Consider the following 14,191-nt stretch of genomic DNA (forward strand, 5'->3'; position numbering starts at 1 on the left):
GAAGAGGATAGTGACTAAGTGAGTGAAGGTTAAACTGGTGATAGCGTTTAATAGAGGGTTAATCGGTATGGTTTGAGAAATGGATATAGTAGCTATAGTGCATCTGAGTAGATAATTGGTAGGAGCTTGTACCAACAGGAAGATGGTTGTGAGGAATAAAGAACATAGCAATGACGAGGAGATCCAACAGAGAAAAATAAGAGTAGAGGTGAATTGATAGAGTTTACCAGCAAAGCAATAGCAGATGAGAGAAGAAAAAGAGTGAGCCGATGTAGCAAAGAAGGTGTCTCACCAATAGAAGGAAGTTGTGTGTAGAGGTTGCAAAACTCTTTTGTAACTAGGATATTACTTTTGTATTTGAATGTTCATTGTGATCACTGAGTTGTAGCTTGATGCAGGGGTTGTAGCTCCTTTGGGTTGTTGCCCATAAACAAGTTAGGGGTTGGTACCCTAGACATTGTAACATAGATTCATTGTGAGGCTAGATTGGAGTAGTAGTCTCCAACAACATTGCTCACCAAGGTTTTTCCCATCTTGGGTTTTCCTTGTACATACTGATGTTATGTGATGTTCCTTTGTGTGTGTTGGTGTAAATAAATATTCATTATGGATATTATTACACTTTACTTAAGTTAACTTAGGATAATACATCTCTTCATAGTTTAGATTTGAGATAGTTAGGGAAGTGTGCACATAGGGATATAGCTTGTAGGAGAAATTCCACCTTTTGTGGACTTATTTTGCTGTTATACTCCACATTCGGTGGGTCATCCACCTCTTGCAGAATATTATATTATTTCTCCTACCTACCCCTAGTATTTCTTACCTACCCTTGTTTCTCATTAAGCCACATGTCATGATTGTGTGCTCGTACATCCATTTGGCCTTACCTATATAAGTAGAACCATATTCATTGTATTCGTTAATCCAGTTGATCATTTGCATATTGATGAGAATATAGTTTGTTCTTGTCATTCTTTTGTCTCTCTTTTATACTTTTCATTGTGGCCTTGATCTTAGCAAAATCTCACATGGTATCAGAGCCATTGGGGCTTCAATTGATTGGTTTTTGGAGACATCTTGGAAGGCTTCTATTTTTGGATCTGAGGGACAATTTTTTTTGGAGGCATCTTAGAGCGTTTTCGACCTCACCATTGCGTCTGGGAGGTCGTTTCCATAAAAATCAAGTATAAAATTGACCTATTTTGGCAAAAATCAAAAGTTTGGGTGTTGGAGAATTTTTTTTTCCAATTTGGGCAGTATGGTATGGAATTTTCGGATCTAAAAAAAAAAAAATTTGATATTTTTTTTTCTAGTTTTGAAAAAGATTTTTTTTTTTTTTTTTTTTTTGCGGGTCCGCACCTTCTGCCCAGTCAGCAGTTTAGAGTCAGCCGCTTAGTCAGCGTCCAGTCAACATTTTTTTGAAAATTTTTAGACCCCTCTCCGTTGAGCAGTTTGAATTTTTTAGTCAACTTTGGAGGCTCATAACTTGCTCAATTTTGCTCCTTTTTGGGTGCATTTTTTTTTAATTTGGGCTAATTTTTCATGCTCTTCGTAGTGGTGTGGTTATTTTCTGATTTTGGTCCACAAGTTTTTTGGAATTTTTGGATTCTCTCAACTGTACCTATCCAATCCTCAATTTTGCAATTTCAAAGGCTTCATTTGAGCTCATATGACCTTCCTTTCAGGAGCCATTGTTTTTGAAAGTACATGTTTTTTTCGTTTACTTTCATAATCTATGATTAGATTTTAGATATTTTGAGTGGACATTTTACTTTTAGCTATTGGTCTTATTTGGCCTATTCGGTACTTGTAAATTGCTTGGATCTTAGTTTAGATCTCTTACATTATTAGTTTGAGTCTCTTTTGGCCTCGTTGAGGCAATTGTAAAGTTGAAATCAAAATTCCACTTTTCCATTAGTTGCAAGTGGCCCATTGTACACGCACTAAGTATAAAGTGTCAAATCATCATTTTTTTTTTTTGGGAGGGGGGGGGGGGGTGGTGTTCTTTGATTGAGTGAATTTGGGGGGTGTCTTGTGTGATTGTGTCTCTCTTTCCTTGCACTCTTTCATTTTTTTTGCAATGAGTCCTCATAAATTTCCACCTTTAACTCCACATAGTTATGCATCATGGAAAATTAAAGTATGGAGCAAATTAATGGAAAAAGGTCTCACGCATTACATAGATGGAACAATAGTAGCACCACCCAATCCTAAGGCTGATCCTAATGCTCATTTAGAATGGCTCACTAAGAATTGCATGGCTCTTGGAACTTTACGTAAGTATGTATCAGATGACCTCATTGTTCACATTGAGGAGTGTACTACAATCAAAGAGGCTTGGGATATGTATCAAAAATTGTATGGTCAAGTTGTTGAAATCAGAGGTTACAAGATTGACAATAAGCTCACCAACTTGGATCCCAAGGGTTTTGATACAATCTAAAATTATGTCACCAAAGAAAATGAGCTAAGAGCAAAGCTTAAGGATTGTGGAATTGACAAAAAGGATGCTCAATTGATATTCAACTTGCTGGACAAGCTTGCACCAGAATATGCAGCATTTGTATCTAGCTTCCAAACTCATCATTTGACAGTGGGGAGTTCCTACATTATGCCTTCATTTGATGCTTTCACAGAAATGTTGATATTGGAATAAGCTAAGTTGTCGAACATGGGGCTTCTTAAGTCTTCAAACTCCAAGGCTTTGGTGGCTAATCAAGGGAGTCAAGGGAGTCAAGGCAAAGATTCCAACAAGAAGAACAAGCAATCTAAGTCAAAACCATAGCAGGAAAAAGGGCAATCATCCTCTCCATCACAAGGCAATTTTTTATCCTCTTTCAAAAAGGGGACTCCACCTAAGAAGGATAAACCAACTTGTGCATATTGCAAGAAGTATGGTCACGATGAGCATCAATGCCACACCAAGCAAGTTGATGAGTTGACAAATCTTCTTAAGAAAAACAACATCAACTTACCATCTACCTACACAAATAAGGATTCATCTGCTTCCTCTTCCTCACAGTCTAAGGGAAAAGGGCAAGAATTTGTGGCTACAACAGGTTCTTCACAATAGTGGATACTTGACTCGGGTGCCTCTTGTTGTTCTCAAATTTTGATTCTCTCCTTTCCTCCCTGTAAGAAGATTTGATAACTCTATTTACATATGAAGAGGGCACCAAGAAAATAGAATTCCAGAATAACATATAACAAGGTTTCAACAAAACCTTCTACACTTTGAACTTATCCAAAGTTTAGGTGGGTATACCTTTTGTGAATACTTTCACACTTTCAAATTGAGATCCACAGTAGACCAATGCTAGAAACCTATGGATTTCATCACCTCAATGGAACTGAAACATTAAAAGAAAAACTTATGTTCATTTTCAGTATTGATCCTTAAGAAAGATAGAAAGAATTCCATAACTGATATCAGTGCCTTATCCAGGCTACAGAGTCACCTAAATCAAGCAAGAGTTTTCAAAACTGAACATTCTCATACATTTCATCATTTTGGCTTTCATGAATGCCATAGATGCCTAACATATACATAGGTCCTTTCCCTTTAAAGTAAAATAGTTCATCATATTCAAAGTAGCATACAATTAATCTATCGACAGAAATATTTCATGTACATTTAATCCCTCTCCTGAAGGGAAAAGCCAGAAATATGTCTATAAGATTTCCTTACAATCCATGCTCATTTGAACAACCCTAAATTATCCAAATGAAACCAGCAAACTAATGAATGCACACCAGAAGACAAAGAAGATTTAGGCCTAAAACTTTGATCTGTATATTCATATTCATTCTTGAAAATGTTACATAATTCAAAGTAATCTCTGAGAGAACTAGAAAAACCCTAGATATATTTCAACAGAGTTCCTTTACAAATTCTTGTGATCCCCTTTTCCTAATTCCTGATATCCATTTATAACAATATGGATGCATACAAGCTTCGAACATTCCTAAGAATACTTTGTTACAACTGTAATTTCTTTCAAAAAGAAGCTACATATCACTTTCAATCCCAGTGACCTCTTCAGTTTGTTGCTCCACTGCAGCATCTTCTAACTATTTTGGGACTTCCTCTTCTTGCACCACATACTTTTTGGTCCACTCTTGGAACGCGTCATCAATAGGCCATGAGAAACTAACAATTTTTTCTTCCAACTTAACTAACCTTTTCCAAGAGTTTCTCAGTTTCTTAACCTCTGATTCCAAAAAATCGTAGTATGACTTTATCTTCTCTATTTCATCAATTGTCATAACAAACAAGGATGTGTCATCTGTATTAATAATTTCATTCACCCTTAGAGACAAGTTAGCTCCCATCTCATCAAGCCATACTTGTTTGTCCTTCAGCTGATTTGGACTAACAAAACCCACAAGAAATAGTTCAAACTTATGCTCAGTATATTCTTTCCTGTACAAGTTGGCTTTTCTCTCTACACCAGCCGTTTCTTCTGCTAGCCTGGTCATGCCTTTTGCTAACTCACATGTGGATTTAATAATGGCATCAGATCCCACCTCATCATAGGACTCACACATAAGTTCTAGATCCAATTCTCTAAGCATCCACTTATTCAAAATTGGCTCCAGAATAGCCTTGTCTTCATTCAACTCACTCGGAATATCCAAAATTCTTTTCATGTTAGTGTACATAATGGGATCTCCAACTATATCAGCAAAACCCAAAATTTTGGCCTTTACCTTTTCTTCATATTTATTTACAAACGGGGCTTGAGCCTGTTTTAACTTTTCCAATTCATGTTGAACAGTCTCAGCTGGTTGAAAACTAGAAGACATAGGAGAAGGGGGAAATTCGATGATGGGACTAGTAGGTGGAGGTCTTGCTAGAGAAAATGCAATCATTAGAGTAGAGGACTCACCTTTTTAGTATTGTCCTGCCAGTTGACTCTGTAATCTAGCAATGATGCTATCCCTGTTAGCTACCTCCCCTTTGGCTTCATTATAAGCTTTTAGAATTGTTTCTAATTTTACTTGGAGATCAGCTCTCTCCTTAGCTTCTTTCTCTGCCACTGCCACATTGAATTTTGCAGTTTCTACAACTATGCTGGCAGCTTCCACCACCCCTATGTCCTGCACATTTTTAACAATCATCCCTCCAAGGAAACTAGATTTTGAGGTATCCTTCCTTCTTCTACTCTCATCCCTCTTTAAAGACCACATAACCAAAGCATCATTATCCTTGCTGAATGTCACTCCTTCCATAGGCTTGGTTTCTTTCCTGACGGCTACAAGTACCAAGTCATTTGCTATATTCCATTCATGGAGGATTAGAACACCAGCCTTTGACACCATTTATCTCCCCTTTTCAGGAGTAATGGCCTTGAATTCAGCCATTACTTCTTGTTTCACCTCCTCCTCTACTGAAGTTGCATCTTTGTGAGGCTACTCACTCTTTCTCTTTTCACACCTTGCCTTGAATTGCTCAATGTTTTGCTTCCAAACAAATTTCATGAAGGCCCCTATTGTAACAAAATTACTATCAGCCAGGAACTCATCACTGGCTTGCTATCATGAAAGTATTTCCAACCACCCTTGCTGATTATAAATTGATGAGCCATGGTGACATTTTGGAAAATTGTCCGTTTTCCCCTATTTGATAACTCTGCCTCTTGAACACCCCCAATTTGCCTTAGGACCTCTGCAATTCCTATCTTGAATGGGACTTGATAGGGCAATAAATATGGAGTGCCTGTGAAACCATAAAATCTGAAAACTGTAGTGACAATGTATAAGAATATGTCAACCCAATTGTGTACAATCTTGATACCTTCAGCAAATTCCTTAGGCCTAAGGAATTCTAAGAGAGCCTTAGGGAACCTAGGGTTTTATTGGAACAAGAGAATCCTAAGTCTAGATGCAAAGCATCTGTCAAAATTTAAGTAGCTAGCATCCTCTCTATCCCAAGACAAAATTGTACTCCACAATTGCACAGACATCTCTTCACCATCCTTTTCCTTAACCAAGTCCATTTTGTCGGTAAAATAATCAGCACCTTTAAACAAAAACATATGCATGAGAAGAGAAAACTACCCAAAAGGTCTATCTACCTTGCTATTTTTAATCCCTATTAGCCCTGCATGGATTGGATTAGTAAGATAAGGTGCATAATTAAAAGTTACTGCTAGAGAGGGGTTTAAAATCTGTGCTATCATCTGCATGTAGTGAGTTGGCATGGTGGTTTCAGTATCTTCCCCAAAAATCTGATAAAGTGACCAATACATCCCTTTAGCCCTCAAAGTGAACGAATTTAGAGAGAAGGGTTTCATGGTACTAGGGCCCACAACAGTTAGCCCTCCTTTTTTGACAAAAAATTCCTTCAAAGGGCCAATTCTAAGGTGATCTCTCTACACATTGTAAAACTGGGCCAATGTATAAAAATTTATGGGCTCTAAATAATTAGACACCTCACTGAGCTTAAACACTTTCCTAAACTCATCATCATTGATCTCAATTAAAGTTCCCCCATTCACATTTCTCACACATTTAGCAATAGGGTCATAATTACTTGCAAATTCAGTCAATAGATCTACATCGATAAAAAGCCTAGGGATTATGAGCTTTCCCACATCTAATTCCCATATACTATTCATAGGAGTGGAGACATGTCTTTGACCAAAACCCACCTTGAAAAGTCTCATCCTAGATATCCCTATCTGTGAATCCCTCAACCAGTTCCCTTTGTCAAACAAACCATCTCCAATTCTCAAGCGGGGGGCCTTGGGTATGAATTCTTTAATTTTGGCTATGACATTTGTAGACATTGTTAATTGCTCCAAAAAATCATCACATATTGTTTGGTCCTCGTAATTCACTTTCCCTATGGAATCCCTTCTTGGTGCCATCCCAGAATTGCAGTTATATCAATTAAAATTTGGACAAACTTCTGAAAAAACAAGCATGCAGTGATACCAATTCGAGTTATACAGTCAAACAATATCTAGAAACTTACTAATTGCTTTAAGAAATTCACTCTGTACACCGGCTCTTCTGCAAAACTCTTCAAAATGATGCTGGTATTTAGTTGATGTGAAGCTTAATATGATGACTAAGCATTGAATTGAGACATTAAAACCACATGCTTCGACAATCAACTCAGAATTGAATTCACAATTGAATTCAAAAAATGGCTTCAATGGATCATAAAATTTTCTAATTGTTTCATCTTTTGCTGTTTCGCAGAGGTTAAAATCCTGGCACCTTTTCATCATGAAACAATGACATCTTTTGGATCATGAGAAACCTGCACACCTTATACCTTACCTGAGTCGAGCTACTTAAAATAGGGCCCCATTTTCTTTTGTTGCTTCACGAAGGCTAAACCTCGTGCATTTCTGTCATGCAAAATAGCACCATCCATCAAATCTTCTATCATCCACTTGACCTTTACTCTACACGGTGGCCGCTTGTCTTTTCACTAACTGTATGGAGTCATTACTGCTAATGGTCTTCGCTACTTCGCGAAGTTTAAAGACCTTGCATCTTCGGGCTGCGAAATAGTGCCAATCGTTGGATCTCTCTTAAGATGTGCAACCTTTAACACCCTTAATCCTTTGAAGTGGGCCCTTCACACGGAATCCACCTACCTTATTGAGAACTGATAGATAATTCTTACGTGTCAGTCATTTATTTGTTCAAGAACTCCATCGGGCTCCACATCTGGAATGCCACATGTTCTACTTTACCATAAATTTCAACACCATCACCGCTTAAATGAAAAGGGCCATACACTATCCTTAAGAGCCACGTGTCTAATTGATGAGTCACCCCTTTGCCTTTGCTAAATGTCCAACTACATTGCCACATCACCGGCCATGTAACCACTAGCTCATTTTGTTGCTTTGTGAAGAGTATACTGCATGCTACTTCACCTTATGAAACAACACGGACCGTCAGATCTGTTTTGAGATGCACCCTTTTTACTCTCCATCTCACCCTTAAGCTGGGCCCACTACCCTTTCACCACTTCATGAAAGGTAAAATTCACACATCTTCCCCTTGCGAACCAATATAGACCACTCGATAAACTTCGAGTTGATTGGTCTTTAACCACAGGATCTGCTTACTTCTGGGGCTCGCCTGCTTTTCACCATTTTGCAAAGCATAAAACTTCAACAACTTTTCTTCACGAATCAATGCAAACCGTCAAATCCTCAAAGAGATGATCTCCTGTAAGCCCTTTTGTGACCACGTTACCTAGGCCTACCACCTTTTTGCTGCTTTGCGAAAGGTAAACTTTAGGCTACTTTTGGCTGCGAATCCACGCACACCATTGGATCAACTTCGAACTTGCATGGTCTTTATGGGGCCTGACAAGGAACTCAAAACGTAGGAAAAGGGCGCAAAAAATAAAAAATTTAACCGAGACCCACCTAGTGAAAGACATAAAGGGGGGACCCTTTCATGATGCACTGACCCTTCCACTTAAGTGGAAAAAGTAACATTGAAAAAGAACACAGGGACTCTGAGACATAGCAAGGGTTAAAATTCAAAAACCCTAAACCCTTTTGACCAAAAAACTCATAGGCGACATGAAGTGCTAAGCATAAAATTGCATATTTTAGCCGATTACAGAATAGAATCACCCAAGGTTCAAAGCAGTGATAACAGTGGCTTTGATTGGGAATGGTTGATCACAAGATCAACATAAGAATACAGAAAACTCTAGAGAACAGACCGAAAACAAGCCCAAAAATGACCAACAGAAACAAACCTAATTATATACAGACTAAAACCTATTGTGTATGGACTTAAGAGAAGCAATGCTTTAGAAATTGTCCATGCACTAGAAATTCCTATACCTCACCATTCATTGTCTGCAAAAAGTAAGAATCTTTTCCATTCAGATCACAAACAATAGAAGGGCCCACCCATAGTGACTCAAATTTCTTATGTTTTCCTTTATCTTGCCCTCTTGCATTCCATTGAAGAACCATGTCACCAATTTGAAAATTCCTTAGTGTGGTTCTTTTGTCAAACAAATACTTGGATTGCAACTGGATCTTCAAATTTATTTTATGGGCCAAAGTCTTGATTTCCTCCATTTCCACCATTTAAATCATTCTATCTTCCATAGGCCAATAGTATCTAGCCCGGACTATCTTACCAACTATAGTCTTGGTAGAGTAGTGACCTCCACACACTCCATCATGCATTTCAGTTAACATCCTTTTAGCTTGGGATTTGTCTAAACACATCAACAATGCCTCATCTCTATTTTGCCAATATAGATCACCTTGAATAAAGACATACTTTTGAGATTTTAGTCTCAATGTCCTTCTCTGGTTGTGAGTCATTCTTTTTTAATATGTTGCATCCCTTAAAAAATGTACTATCTCTGAATAGTAGGGTTGTGTCTCAATACTTGTGACCAGGATGTTCTTAATTTCAACATTATTCACCTCAACATGAAGAAGGTTTGATTCAGCCATTAGCTTAGCAAGACCTAAACTTGTTACCAATTTAGTAATTTTAATCTCTAGATCAAACTCTTGAATTCTAGTTATCCATCTGCACCTTTTACCAGTGACCTCGAACTGAGATAAAATGTCCTTGACAACCACATGTGGGACATAAGCAATTACCTGTTCACTCACAAGATATGATCTAAATGCTTTTACAACCTTAACCAAAGCATATGCTTATTTCTCCATGATTTCATATTTTAGCTCTGTAGCTTGTAGAGATTTACTATAAAAAGCTATAGGGTGTTCATGTCCTTCATTATCCTTTTGTAGAAGAACCACAACCACTGTATGATAAGAAGCAAAATAAAATAGAGAAAAGGGCTTACTATAATCAGGGGACTTCAACACTGGTGCTTTCTGGATAACCCTTTTTATTTCACCAAAAGCCTTGGAAGCTTTTTCATCCCAGCATAACTTTGTATCTTTCTTGAGCAATCTAACAATAGGCTTAACTATCTCTGCAAAATTGGCAATGAGCCTTCTAACAAAATTTACCTTTCCCAAGAAAGACTGGATGCCTTTGACACTTTTTGGCTCAGGTACACTGTTTATAGCCTCAATTCTTTCAGGGTCTATTCTAACCCCTTCCTTGGAGATAATATGCCCAAGCAACTTTCCTTCAGTGATAGCAAAATGACACTTTTTTGGATTTAAAGAGACACCAAATTCTAGAGCTTTATTGAAAACTTTTTCCAAGTACCCACAATGGTCATCTGCCCTTTTGGAGAAACATGTTAAATCATCTTGGTACACAACCATGATAATGTTAATGAATTCCTTGAAAGCTACATCCATTGCTCTCTGGAAAGTAGCTCCAACATTTTTTAAACCAAAAGGCATTCTTACATATACATATGTTCCCTAAGGGGTGGTAAAAGTAGTCTTGAACTATTCAGATTATTTTACTAATACCTGATTATATCCTGAGAATCCATCCATCATAGACAACAAGTCACAACTAGTTACTCTTTGCAACATTGCTTCCATATTAGGAGAAGAATAACTATCTTTTAAAGAAGCAACATTTAAGTTCCTAAAATCAACATAGAGCCTTATATCCCCATTCTTCTTTCTAACTGAGACCAAATTAGACACCCATGATGAATTCCTTATAGGCTTAATGATCCCCCCTTCCCTCAACTTGGCTAACTCTTGTTGCATTTTGATTTCCAAAAGGGGGTTGATAGGTCTTTCTTTTTGTCTAAAAGGCTTAGCATCTGAAAGCAAAGGGACTTCATGTTGAAATAGATCTTGTCTATAAGCCTTCATGTCTTCATAAGACCAGGCAAAAACATGCTTATATTTTTTCAATAAATTAATAAGGTTAACTCTGATGTGAGAGACAAGTTTTTTCCAATATATACCAACATAGGGGATGATTCTGTCCCCAAGTTCACTTCCTCCAATTAATCTAACTTGGTGGTTGACTGTTGATGCAAACGACCATCACTATGACTAAACATACCTACCAATTCTACTAATCCTTTGGGTATTTCATTAGTTTCTAACTGAACCATGTTATTTTCAAACACTGTTTCTCTATCTTCCACCACTTCTACCAATGCATTGCAATCAATTTTCTATCCATCATAGTCATCAATGCATTGTATGAATCTGAGAATGTCTTCATCATCCTCAAACAGTTGCCAATTATATAAATTATCAGGAATAGCAGGCCTAGATTTTATCTCAACTATGGATACACCGGTTAGTGTTACATCAACATTCTTTAATGCAACATTTGCTAAGAAATCGACCATGATGTTTTTTTATCTTTCTATCCAGTTAATAGAGAAAGCACAAAAATGTTCAATCACATCCCAAACAGTGTGTTTGTACCTTTTCAAATGATCATTCTTAGATGCATACTTAGACCTTATCTGAGAAACAACCAACTCTGAATCCCCAAACACTCTTAACAATTGAATCCCATGCCTTTTAGCAATTTAAAGCCCCAATAACAAGGCTTCATAGTCAGCAGTGTTATTTGTACACTGGAAGGTTAGCAAAAAAGACTATTTGAAAGTTAGACCTGATGGAGACACAAAGAGAACTCCTGCTCTAGATCCTTCTTTAGAACAAGCTCCATCAAAGTACATGTGCCACAAACCTTGTTGTTGAGATTCTAATTCAGTCACAATAGAATTAGTATTTTTTAACTGAGGTAAAATTGGTTGCATTCTAAAATTATCAAGATCTACATCAATCATGCAATTTAACATACTAGGGTCTATTTTCTCAATTACCCTAGGGGCACGTAGTTCTCTATACAATTTAACCTAGCTCCCATTGATTGGGATTGTAGCATATGACAGATCCAACTGAACATTTCCACCTACTGTTGCATCCCATTGTCTTGCTAGTAGCATGCCATAATGAGGTTTGGTGTTAGTTACTATGACATCCATCTTATATGTTGCTTCAGGAAACACTGCTATTTTTACCTCCACATCTTTCATTGTACCTATTACAGGCACTTCTTTTTTATCCATAGCATAACACTTTCCATACATAGTACTTACCGATAGTCCTAATTCTTTCATAACACCATACGACATCACATTTGCAGCTGCACCAGAATCTATCATGCAGTTCTTAATTAACTAGTTATTCAGTAACAAAGTTACATAGAAAGGATCCACCTGTGAAGGTTACTGAGTAATAGTTGTTCCCACATATACTTCTGGAGTTTGCAACTCGTGATCCTTTTCATCTTTCATGGTAGTTGTAGGCAAAGTTGCACTATTATTAGATATCTTAGAAAATATAGATAGAGTAGCTTCTCTATGTTCCTTTATTTTCAATAATTATACCAATGGAGCTGTAGCCTTTATTTGGGTCAGAGCCTAAGTCATATCAAAAGGGGGACTGCTAATTAACTCAGTATTAATTTTACCCTTTTCTACTTTAGGCTGACTTTCCTTCTTTACTATAGAAGTCCCTTGTAAGTCACCAACAGTATTATTATCCCCACTCTTGGCTACATCTTTAGATTGGTCATTCTTGGCCTAACCATCTTGAGGTAAGGTGTCATTACTTGCTATCTTCTTCTGAGATACTTCTTTTATGAACATTGAACCAGGTTCACCCTAATCTCTATCCTTTTTACTACTTCTCAAGTTGTAATTATACTTGGCTTTGGCTATGGCAACCTTAGTAAGATTTCTTACCTCTTCATCACTAGGTCTTTGAAGATGAACTTCTTCATCCTCAATGGTTACAACATTCAAAGTAGGATGCCAATCAAGTGTCAACTATCCTTGGTAACACTTATTATTATTTAGCACATCACACTCACTAGATTCACTTTGTGTGGACTCATCATCACTTTCAATAACCGTTTCAAACATGTTAATATCAAGCTCACCTTCTTTTCTCGTAGATTCTTCAAGGGCTTGAGCTACAACACACTAGTGAGGAGAATGTGGTCCATCACAAGCTGTGCACCAGGGAGTATTTTCCATGTTATGAACATTTCCTCCTTTCAAGGGTTCTGGGGTATCTTGGCTCTGAGTGTTTTTTGGCTTATCATTTTGAGGTTTGACATCTTTCCAAGTAGTGTTATAAGGCATGTCATGTAATCTAGGAGGCCTATCTTGCCAATTGTAATGAGGCTTATCTTTTTTACTTAACTTAGCAGTAATATCTTTCATGGCAGTCATCAACTTTTCTATTTTGTCATCTTCCTTGGCAACTTTATTAGGCTGTTGTTTTGATTCTTGCCACAACCTTCCATCGGTCCTCCTTCCTACCTTTCCAGATGCTTTCCTATTACTTTCCACATTTATGGAAATTCTAAAAGAATGTCTCAGACTATGAGGGTTTTTATCTCTCAAGATGTAAGCCATTTTTGAATCAAAAGCATTATAATAAGTGTTCAGACACATATTGTCATCTAATCTCATCACTTGATAAAGCCTATGCATTGCTTTCTGAAATGTAGCATTGAAATCTATGACAATCTTATTGTTAGACTTTCTAATATTATTGAACTTATTGAGCATGAAGCTCACATTTGTTTTATCACCATATTGTTCCTGGAAGCAATTCTTAAAATCCTCCCAAGAACCAATGCTATTTATAGGCAGACCTCTATACCAATCCCTTGCATCATCTACCAAGGATTGTACAAATAGTTTCATGATGACATCTTCATCTACAATTTCATAATCATTTATCAGGTCATAAAATGATTTTAGATGCTCTTCTACACTGATTGCATTATTACCAACAAATTTATGAATCCTATCTCTTAATTCAGTAGGAACATGGTTAGGATACCCTGGGATTCCATGGAAAAAGAGTTGTCTATATAATTCCAAGTTAATGGGTCTTCTCTGGAACTAATTAGCATTAGAGTTAGTACCCATATTCATTCTCCCATTGGAACAATGAGTTAGAGGGATTTGGCTACCTTGATTAGTAATAGGAACTTGATTAGCTGGAGGAGTGCTCACAGGTAAGGTTGACTGAATATTTACTAGAGGGAGTGAAGCAAGCTGAGGTGTTGTCTTCAAAATCTGAATCACCTCAACATCCTTATAATAAAATGATATAAACTCTGTGCAGAAGAGATATTAAATGGAAGGAAACTCTTAGGACAACATATGACAAGGTTTGATTTAACCTTCTACACTTCAGACTTACTCAGAGTCTAGGCGGGTATACCTTTGTGAACTAAATTCACACTTACA

This window comes from Cryptomeria japonica, chromosome 1 (genome assembly GCF_030272615.1).
Source record: "Cryptomeria japonica chromosome 1, Sugi_1.0, whole genome shotgun sequence".
In the NCBI taxonomy this organism is placed as follows: domain Eukaryota; kingdom Viridiplantae; phylum Streptophyta; class Pinopsida; order Cupressales; family Cupressaceae; genus Cryptomeria; species Cryptomeria japonica.